The following is a 9755-nucleotide window of genomic DNA, read 5'->3' on the forward strand; positions in this document are numbered from 1 at the left end:
TGCTTCCCCACACTTCCCACATGGAAGCAATGTAAAAAATGATGACATTTGAATTCACACTGAGCTTAGCAGCTGAGACTTCCTGAGGCTGGTCTAGAGGCTCCAGCCTCCACAAGCCTGGTCTGACCGCCCAGAGGGCTGAACGCTCAGCACACCTGTTGCTCGTTTGTCTGTGAGACACATAGATGTCTGCTGCTCTTGGCCAGATAAGAAATGGATGCTGTCTTGCAGGAATAGAGGCGAAGATGAAGCAGCAGATGCTGAGGGTAGGAATGTTAGCCTTAACAACTGAGTAGAAGCGGGGAAGATGGAAGGAAAGGTATCAGAGGGCCGTGGGATCCCAGGTGGCATGTGGGACCACGGACAGAGCAATGACAGAGCCTGGTCTTCTCCCTGTGGGTGCTGTTCCTTTACTTCTTACCTCTCTCCTCCATGTCCTAGCTGAAACCACATGCTTTTCCCTTGTCATCTGTTCCAGGGGCTTCTAAGAGAAACTGGAAGACAGCGATGCTCCAGGTGTTGGAGCAGATGGTTGCTTTCTCCTCCCCAGCCCCACTAATGATGGGTGGGGAGTGTTTTCATTTCCCATTTTATTTCTTAGTCAAGGCTCACACAAGCTATGTACCTTGTTCCACGTCTTCCAGAGGCTGAGACAGGGGCTTTATCTCTGGCCTCTTCCATCCCTAAATCAATGTTTGCTGTGCTTTTCTATCACCACTGACACCACCATCTCTGTCGCCACATTGACACGTGACCCATTTGCTCTTTGTATCAGTCTCAAAACTGAAAGTGAAGTCACTCAGTCGTGTCCGACTCTTTGCAACCCCATGGGCTGTAGCCTACCAGGCTCCTCCATCCATGAAATTTTTCAGGCAAGAGTACTGCAGTGGGTTGCCATTTCCTTCTCCAATCTCAAGCTGTGGGCAGTCTGGGCTCCGAGGCTCCTAGGCTGCACCCAAGGCACCCGGCCAGTAGGTGGCGAGCAGAGCTCTCTGACTCCCTGAAGACCGAAGTCCCGGGGTCCTTTGTGCTCCAGCGAGTCACCAAGTTCATGAATTCAGTATAACCCCTTCTTGACCTGTACCTCCTAATCCGTTCGCTGGCCCTTTGTGGCAATGAGATGCAGGGTCAGTTTCCAGACAGGGCAGACCCAAGAGACAACTTTGCTTTAAACCCAGGGGTGGATTACATTTTGTTAAGTCTGAAGTTTATACAACTTTGGAGAGTGTCTTCAGGAAAAAAGAAGAAACGTATACTACTTATGCAAAATTCATAGAAAATACAGGACTGTGCAGTTGAGGGGCCCTGAAGATTATACTCTGTTACCTCCCCAGCTATCTATCTGCCTCTGCTCAGGGCTGTTGAGGGCAGGCAAGACCTCGATCACTTTTCCCTTCTGCTCCCCTCTTGCCCTGCACAAGTGCAAAATCACAGTATCCTTGCATCTGAAAAAGGCAGTGTCATCCCAAGGCCCTGGAGGTCCCTTTATAAATGTCAAGCTAATTATTAGATGATTAGATAATAGCTACAGTGTGCCGTCTGGGTCAGCTGCTGCTAACAAAATACCCCGAGGATACCAAGGGATGTGTTTGCAAAGATGGGAAGGACTAAGTGCTTTAGGGCTTGATGGTGAAAACAAGTTCCCAGGGACCCTCTGTCAGGGAGACACCTCCAAGGCAGAGGATGGGGGTGGGGGTGGTGGGAGGAGGCTGTGCCAGGTGCAGATCTCTTCCCTGCGGAAAGAGTTCCCATGCTCAGTCATGTCCGACTCTGTGCGACGTCATGGACTCTAGCCCGCCAGGCTCCTCAGTCCATGGGATTCTCCAGACAAGAGCACTGGAATGGGTTGCCACGCCTTCCTCCAGGGGATCTTCCTGACCCAGGGATCTTACTCTTACGTCTCCAACATTGGCAGGCAGATTCTTTATTGCTGAGCCCTCAGGAAAGCCATCTGGGAAGCCCTTGGGGAAAGGGTAGCAGCAGTTTCCTGGACCAGCTAAACTCTTTATAAGCATTATTTCTTTTAATCCCTCAACCAGCCGTTTAAGATGGAAGCTGTTATTACTACTAATTAACAGATGAACTGAGACGACACGGGGTAAGTGGTGGACCTAGTATTTCAACCCAGAGCTTAGCCCAGGGTGAAGAGCACCCTGGGCTAAGCTCCCTTCTCTCTCCATTTTTTTTCTAGATACACAGGACACTTGGATTGCAAATGACACCCCCCTTCCTAGTCCTCTCAGGCCTGCCCACATTCAGGATTTCCCACAAGCAGGACAGTTGAAGAACTTAGGCCCCACACAATGTGAGGCCATAGCATGGCTTCTCTGGCTCCCAGAGAGGGGTTAACTGGGTTGGTGATTTGTAGGTACGCTCGGTGGAAACATGGGCACTCCACGGAGATTGCTGGAAGTGGGGAGGGGAGGAGGGCATCTGATGGGAAGGAGTGGGTGGAGGGGTCAAGCAGCTGCAAGAAACCCCCACTTCTGAATCCAGCCAGAACAGCACCACCTTCACCTCATGAGCTGGGCCGGGCTTCCTGATAAACTTCATGTTTAAGCAAAGGGATCTGCATCCCCAACATGTTACAGAACCACATGAGTCCCCCAGCCCCGCATCCCCCACACTGGCTGGTTGGGTGGGAGAATTATACCAGGATCTGCAGGGAAAGCAGATCCTGACCTTCCCTGTTAAGGCGATTTGGTGAAGCGTAGGAATCTTTCCGAGTAGTATTTTCAAATGCATTAGACAGAATACATAAGATTACAATGGAAACCAATTACATTGAACTACAGTTATCAAAATATTGTCTAAAACCTCAAATTTGCAATCTAGTACCGCGTGTGCTTCTTTGTTCATGCATTTAACAAGATCTAGTGACAGGCCTAACAACCTCCGTAATTCTCAAGCTGTGAGGAGCTTAAGCAGTAATTTAAGATATCTGCAACCAGTCCCGGAGAAGGCAATGGCAAGCCACTCCAGTACTCTTGCCTAGAAGATTCCATGGATGGAGCAGCCTGGTAGGCTGCAGTCCATGGGGTCGCTAAGGGTCGGACACGACTGAGCGACTTCACTTTCACTTTCACACACTGGAGAAGGAAATGGCAACCCACTCCAGTGTTCTTGCCTGGAGAATCCCAGGGACGGAGGAGCCTGGTGGGCTTCCGTCTAGGGGGTCACACAGAGTTGGACACGACTGAATTGGCTTAGCAGCAGCAGCAACAACCAGTCCAGTCTGGTAGGAAGAGTCTCTGGGATTTCTACTGGTGGCAAAGTCTCTGGGATTTCTACTGTTTTAGACTCAGCTAAAACACCTGAGTTCCTTTTGCCTACATTCCTAACAGCAAGAAATGCTAAATTTTGGCTGAAATATAAAGGTATAAGAGATCTTTCCCATCCCAGTGTCCAAACCCTTTGAATTCTGTCCGTGGGCCCCACAGCCCCTAATGGAAATCTGTCAGCACAGTGGATGTCAGCCATCTAAGTTCTTATGCCTAATTATCAGTGCTGGTATGTTTTGCTGGAGCAGCTGGCACAGTGCCCTGCCTTGGCCGAGCTCCTTGTGCTCATTCTTTGCTCTAAGTCCTGGCGACTGTGGGGGCAGTGCTGGGGGGGGAGTGTCTACACATCTTCTCTCCTGGATTGTCATCAGGTGCCTCTGGCCCCAAGATGATCTTTAACTGTCCCCTCCACCAAGGAAAGCCGCAAATGGAGGCCTGCAGCATCCCACCCTGGGTCTGAGGGCATTATCCATCACCCCAAGACCAGGACACTCACTCCTGACCCAGCCTGTCCTCATGTGTGTGCTGCAAACTCACTCCCAAGAGGGAAAGTCCAGAAGGACCCAGCGGGTGACTCACTCTGCCTGGTCAAAATAACAGACCGGCTCTGCTGCAAAGGCTTGGGATTAGGCAGCCTACAGAGAGCTATTTTGGGATGGGTGGTTTCTTTTCTCTCCCTCTGATGGTTTGTTTTCAGACTCATTCACAGAATGCCACAGAGGTCACAGGAGCCAAGGAGAGGGTGGCACTTTCTCCCCAGCGCCTATGGTGGGGTGGGGAGAGGGGTACAGCGCTCAGCATGCCTCCACCACTTCTCAGGAAAGAACTTTTGGTTGTTTGCAACTTCTCTGAAACCCCATAGTGTGCCCAGTAACTGCTCTGGTGGCCCAGTGTTTGGACGGGCTCAGGCTGGAAGATGGAAAAGGGCATGGTGGGGCCTGGATGAGCCTGGACAGAGTTAAGAAAGCTGGAAGGGACCCCAGAGGGTGTGCAGTCACCCTCACTATTGCCCGGATAAGGAACCCAATGCTAGGTCCCAGAGGTCAGTTAGTTCAGTTCAGTTGCTCAGTTGTGACTCTTTGCGACCCCAGGGACTTCAGCACGCCAGGCCTCCGTGTCCATCACCAACTCCCGGAGTTTACTCAAACTCATGTCCATCATGTCAGTGATGCCATCCAACCATCTCATCCTTTGTCATCCCCTTCTCCTCCCACCTTCAATCTTTCCCAGCATCAGGGTCTCTTCCAATGAGTCAGTTCTTTGCTTCAGGTGGCCAAAGTATTGGAGTTTCAGCTTCAGCATCAGTCCTTCCAATGAATATTCAGGACTGATTTCCTTTAGGATTGACAGGTTGGATCTCCTTGCAGTCCAAGGGACTCTCAAGAGTCTTCTCCAGCACCTTGTTTCAAAAGCATCAATTCTTCGGTGCTCAGCTTTCTTTACAGTCCAACGCTCACATCCATACATGACTACCGGAAAAACCATAGCTTTGTCTAGACAGACCTTTTTTGGAAAAGTAATGTCTCTACTTTTTAATATGTTGTCTAGGTTTGTCATAGCTTTTCTTCCAAGGAGCAAGTTTCTTTTAATTTCATGGCTGCAGTCACCATCTGCAGTGATTTTGGAGCCCAGGAATCAGGGGCTGAGACAAGAGCAGTTCTCACCCTGTTTCCTTGGGCCCGACCTGGTCTGAGCCTCATGTGGATCTTGCCCTTGAGGTCTCAGGGACCCCTGACCCCCACCCCCAGATGTGCAGTAGCTCCTGTCACAGAGTCTCTAAGCATAGGGGCCAGAGACCTCCTGCCTGCAGGCTCCTCTGCTGAGCTAGAGTGATGCTACTTCCTGCCTTGGTGCTGGAGGTGTGCCCCTGTTAACACCTATTAACACAGAACCATCCCTGCCCCAGTACCCCCCAGAGCCGGTGCCACTTCCAATGGTGACTTTGCCCTGGGGCTCTATGGGTTGGCGTGTGCTGAATGGACCAGCATGGGCCTCTCCAGCTTGTGTTTTCCATACTTGCACAGATCATACAGATCGTTGCTTCAATCTCTTAGATGACCCCTTCAACCCTCTGCTGTGGGCCACCCGCAAATGTTTGCATATCTGCTCTCTGCTTCTTCCTTGAGTGAGTGAGTGAAAGTCGCTCACTTGTGTCTGACGCTTTGCAACCCCATGGACTATACAGTCCTTGGAATTCTCCAGGCCAGAAAACTGGAGTGGGTAGCCTTTCCCTTCTCCAGGGGATCCTCCCAACCCAGGGATCGAACCCAGGTTTTCCACATTGCGGGTGAATTCTTTACCAGCTGAGCCACAAGAGAAGCCCACTTCTTCCTTGAAGACAGACAAACTGCTCATCCTGACCCAGCCTGGCAGGTACCTCCTTCTCCCCAGCCCTTTCCAGGCTCCTTCAGATTCTACATGTTCTTGTTGACCTGGGATAAACAGTAAGCAAAATTTCTCTTAATTTCCCCCAGCCTCTAGGGCAAGGCCAACTCTGATGTCCAGTGCCAGCGTACACCCTCTCACAGTGAGGCCTAAAACCTCCAGCCTGGGCCCAGGCTCAGGGTCACGCACACAAGTTCTGCAGGCCCATGGCCACGTGGTGCACGAGGAGGGGATGGTGTGGGGTTCTTGACTCCCTCTCTGTGGTAGCCCCAAACCCCACCTCCAGGGCTTCAGAGCCTTCACACCTTTCCTCCTCTGGCCTGTGAGATTCTTTCCCATGAAAGGATTGAAGCTTCTTCATCCTTCATCCAAGGCAGACATGACCAGCTCAGCAGGAGCCCTCACTGCTCCGGAAGATGCCCAGGGATCTGAACCTGAAGCTGGAAGAGCCCAGCTCCCACCCCAAGGAGTGGGGAGGAAGTTCAGAGCCACAGACATGCTGGATGGTGGGGGTGGGGTGCTGGCCCCCAAAGCAAGCCCTCCCATGCTAAGCCATGAGGGCAGCCGGTCGGTGCCCCATACTCAAGCCTCGTGAAGTCCCTTTTTCAAACCAGGAACCCCAGTGGCTTCACAGGGCAGTTAGTGGAGGCTTTATGGGGCAGTGGGACAGCAGATGAATGAAACCTGGATGACCAGACCCTCTAACTGTGGCCCGGGCCTACTGCTTCCTTCACCCTGGAGAGGTGGAGGCCCAAGAGAGCCCCTCTGTTTCTATGCAGTTTGGGGTGCCTCCTTCCCAGCCCTCTGGTCCCTTTTGTCCCCTTGTGCTGAAGATCCAGGGGGCAAAGAGCACTCCAAGTGGGCCTGAGGATGGGAAAGCCACGCAGACAGGGCTGTCCACACACCCTCCCCACCTGGAATCTTCATCACCCACCTCCTGCCCAGTGCCCACCTTCTCACTCACCATTCCCTCTCACCATTCCCTTTCATCCCCTCCTGAGTTCCAGCCAGAATCGCCCAGTGACCACATCTGACCATGCCAGGCTCCTGCAGGCCTCACGTACGTGGCCTAGCCACCCCAGGCCCAGGTGAGACACCTGGTCTACAGAGCTCCCTCCGTGATGGCGGGACCATGTCTTGCTCTTTGAACGCCGCCCCACCCCCCCCGCAGTGCCGGCCACAAAGTTCTGTGTTCAGAGTACGTGTTCACAAAATACTGAGCAACTTTATCATCACCAGCTCTGTAACCCGCAGTCTGCACCGTCTAAAGCACAGTGCTCTTAGCCTTTGGCAGCTTAACAAGCAAGGAGGAGAAACTGAGAGACCAACCCCACCTGACAAGAGAGGAGCTCACTGAATTGGACACACAAGTAAACAAGATTCAAGAAAACACAAGAGCAACAAAATGCAACTAGAGTTTCTACTACCTCCAAAGCGAGGCATGCCCACCGATTCATTTGTCTGAATGCAGGATCAAACTGTTCTGTTTATATATTTTTTTAGCTTTTAACTTTGCTATGCATATATTTCTGAAAGTTCTAATGAGCATGATATATTTGGGGAGCAATTCATGCCATATAATTTAAAATAAATATGTATTTATTGGAGGACATGCTGAAAGACATTTTACTAATCAGAATACTGGATTAAAATGGGCTTAAACTGTGTTGGGTGAGAGCCTGCTGGTGGAGGGAGGATCGGGAGGGCTTTCTAGGGGTCTGGACCCCGCATCCCCTGCTCTCCATAAAGGACACAAACCCCTAGGGCTCTCATTCTTTCCCAGAAGGTGAGGCCTGCCTGTCTGTGCTCTGACTGGCCACCTGCTTCTCCAGCTCCTGTGATCCAGAGCCATGACCCCCCGGGCCTGGGTAGTGAGCATGGACCTGGCTCTCAGAGTGTCCTGCCCCCTTTGCTGAGGGCTTCACCCCCGACTCTAGGAAGATGTGCTCCATTACTGGAATGGGCCTCAGCCCCGCCCACCTGGGAGAGTAGTTCCAATGTGGGGAATGCAGATGGAATGGTTTTCTGTTCTGCTTTCCTAACAAAAACCCCTTGGAATTTATGTCCCTGCACATACCGTTCCACGTTTCTGCTCACATTCTTCCTCCTGCTGCCTAGAAACCTTTAAATTTGCAAACAGCCCTGCCTCAGCATTTGGGAGGTCAGAGCCATTCATCACCCCCATGTTTTATTTCCACAGGGATTCTTGAAGTCCCCACGGAGAGTCAGCCTGGGGACAGGCACCTTAGATTCCAGAGAAAGATGATGGCGGTGGGGGCAAAGAGTGCTTTTTCAGGACCTCGTTTTAAACTTTGTGCCAGGTACAAGGCAGAGTATTTTGTAATGTAACTGGTCCTCCCAGCAGACTTGGGAGGTGCAGATTAGCATCCTCAGTTTACAAATGAGGAACGTGAGGTGTGGTAGGCTGAGTAATGTTCCCCACCCCTGCCTGAGATGGCCATGCCCTAATCCACAAAACCTGTGGCTAGGTTCCCATGAATGGCAAAGGGGCTTGGCATGTGATTAAGGATTCGGGGATGAGGAGACTGTCCTGGATTATCTAGAGGGACACTATGTTATCACAAGAATCCTTATGAGTGAAGGAGGAGGGTCAGAGTCAGAGAGTGATGTAGTGATGGACGCAGTGGTCCAAGTGATGCAGGGCCATGAGCCAAGGAATGCAGGAAGCTTCTAGAAGCTGGAAAAGGCAAGGAATTGGATTCTCCCTCGGAGCCAGAAGGAGCACAGCCCTGCAGACACCTTGATTTTAACCCAGTGAGACTGATTTTGGCACCTTTCCTCAGAACTGTAAGGTTGTTTAAGGCACTAAGTTTGTGGACTTTTGTTTCGGCAGCAATAAGAAACTAATAAATAAGGCATTACTTTTCTCAAGGCCACAGAGCTGGGGAGTGGCCGAGGGGGGATTTGAATCCAGGTTGGTCTGACTCCACAGGTCCAAAAGATGTTAAGAAACTTTTTATTGGAGCTCAGAGCTGGCCTAAGGTGCTGTTGCTTGGCCAGGTAAGAGAGGTGTCCCAGGCCTATGGCAGAGGTAGACCGACAGGTACTTGAGGCACTGGACAGTAAGGGGTCCAGGCTGAAGCAGGAGGTGAGGGGAGTGTTAGGCGGCAAGAAGCTCACAACTGCAAAATGGCTCTATCCTTCCTCCTCGAAGACCCATGACAACCGTCTGTTCCCGCAGGTCTTAGGACGCTGGTGCAGCCCCTTCAGTGACCCAGCTGCTGGGGCTTCTGCTGATGGGCCAGGCTGGACTGGGGGCCAGTAGAGCTTCTACCCTTCTGTACATGGTGGCAGGGTGGCCTCCCTGACACTCTTAGAAAAGACAGTGCCCAGCTCTGCCATGACCTGCCACAGGACCCTGGATCAATCACTGAATCACTCCTGTCCTCAGTCTCCCCATCTGAAAGATGGGATGATGATGCCTCCTTCACAGGGCTGCTGGAAGGACTGGTTGCATGTGCATCTAAGTGGGGGCTGAGTCTCAGCTGGCATGCAGTGCTAGGATGACTGTACCTCCCCTCTGGCGATGTCCATTCTGGCTGGTAGGTGTCTCTGCTGTGCTGGTGGCCAAATGGTTTTAATGGTGCCCTTGAGTCCAGGTCCTTAGTTCCAGCCACCACGCTTGGTATATACGTCTCTGTGGGGCTGCCCTCCTGTTCTGTCACGGAGAGAAGTGGTCTCTCAAACTCTTCCCCATGGTGGTGAGAGGACATCTGGTGACCGAGCCCCTCTGACCAGCAACCCCTGAAGGAGCCTCATTGCTTCTGCTACCCCGCCCCTTGGCCAGAATGCTGGGGGAAACCAGGCACAGACCTCCCTGCTCGCTCCCCCTCCTGAGTGCTGTGGGGAGCATGGAGTCGGGAGATGGGGGACGGAGGAACCGCAGGACAGAGCCAGCAGTGGCAGCCTCTTCAAGTGATTCTTCCCGGATTTGTTTTGAGAGTTTTATTCGGTGACACATCTACCCATGTCGCTATATTTATCTGTGAGAGAGGCAGGATATTTTTGAACGGATGTAATTTCTGGCTCTTTCCCTCCAGGGAAAAAAAAGAAAGAGTTTCTCATTCC

General features: G+C 51.8%; 1 long non-coding RNA gene across 1 annotated transcript; it reads left to right on the top strand.

Annotated features, from left to right (window-relative positions):
- Positions 1-675: 675 nt before the first annotated feature.
- On the top strand, positions 676-7387 carry LOC148776125 (uncharacterized). Its single transcript, XR_016038553.1, has 3 exons — positions 676-2098; positions 2192-5654; positions 5756-7387. It is a non-coding gene; the product is annotated as an uncharacterized LOC148776125 (long non-coding RNA).
- Positions 7388-9755: the final 2368 nt, after the last annotated feature.

Source organism: Moschus berezovskii, chromosome 11 (assembly GCF_049115385.1).
Source record: "Moschus berezovskii isolate FMDL1 chromosome 11, NW_MosBer_1.0, whole genome shotgun sequence".
Lineage (NCBI taxonomy): Eukaryota > Metazoa > Chordata > Mammalia > Artiodactyla > Moschidae > Moschus > Moschus berezovskii.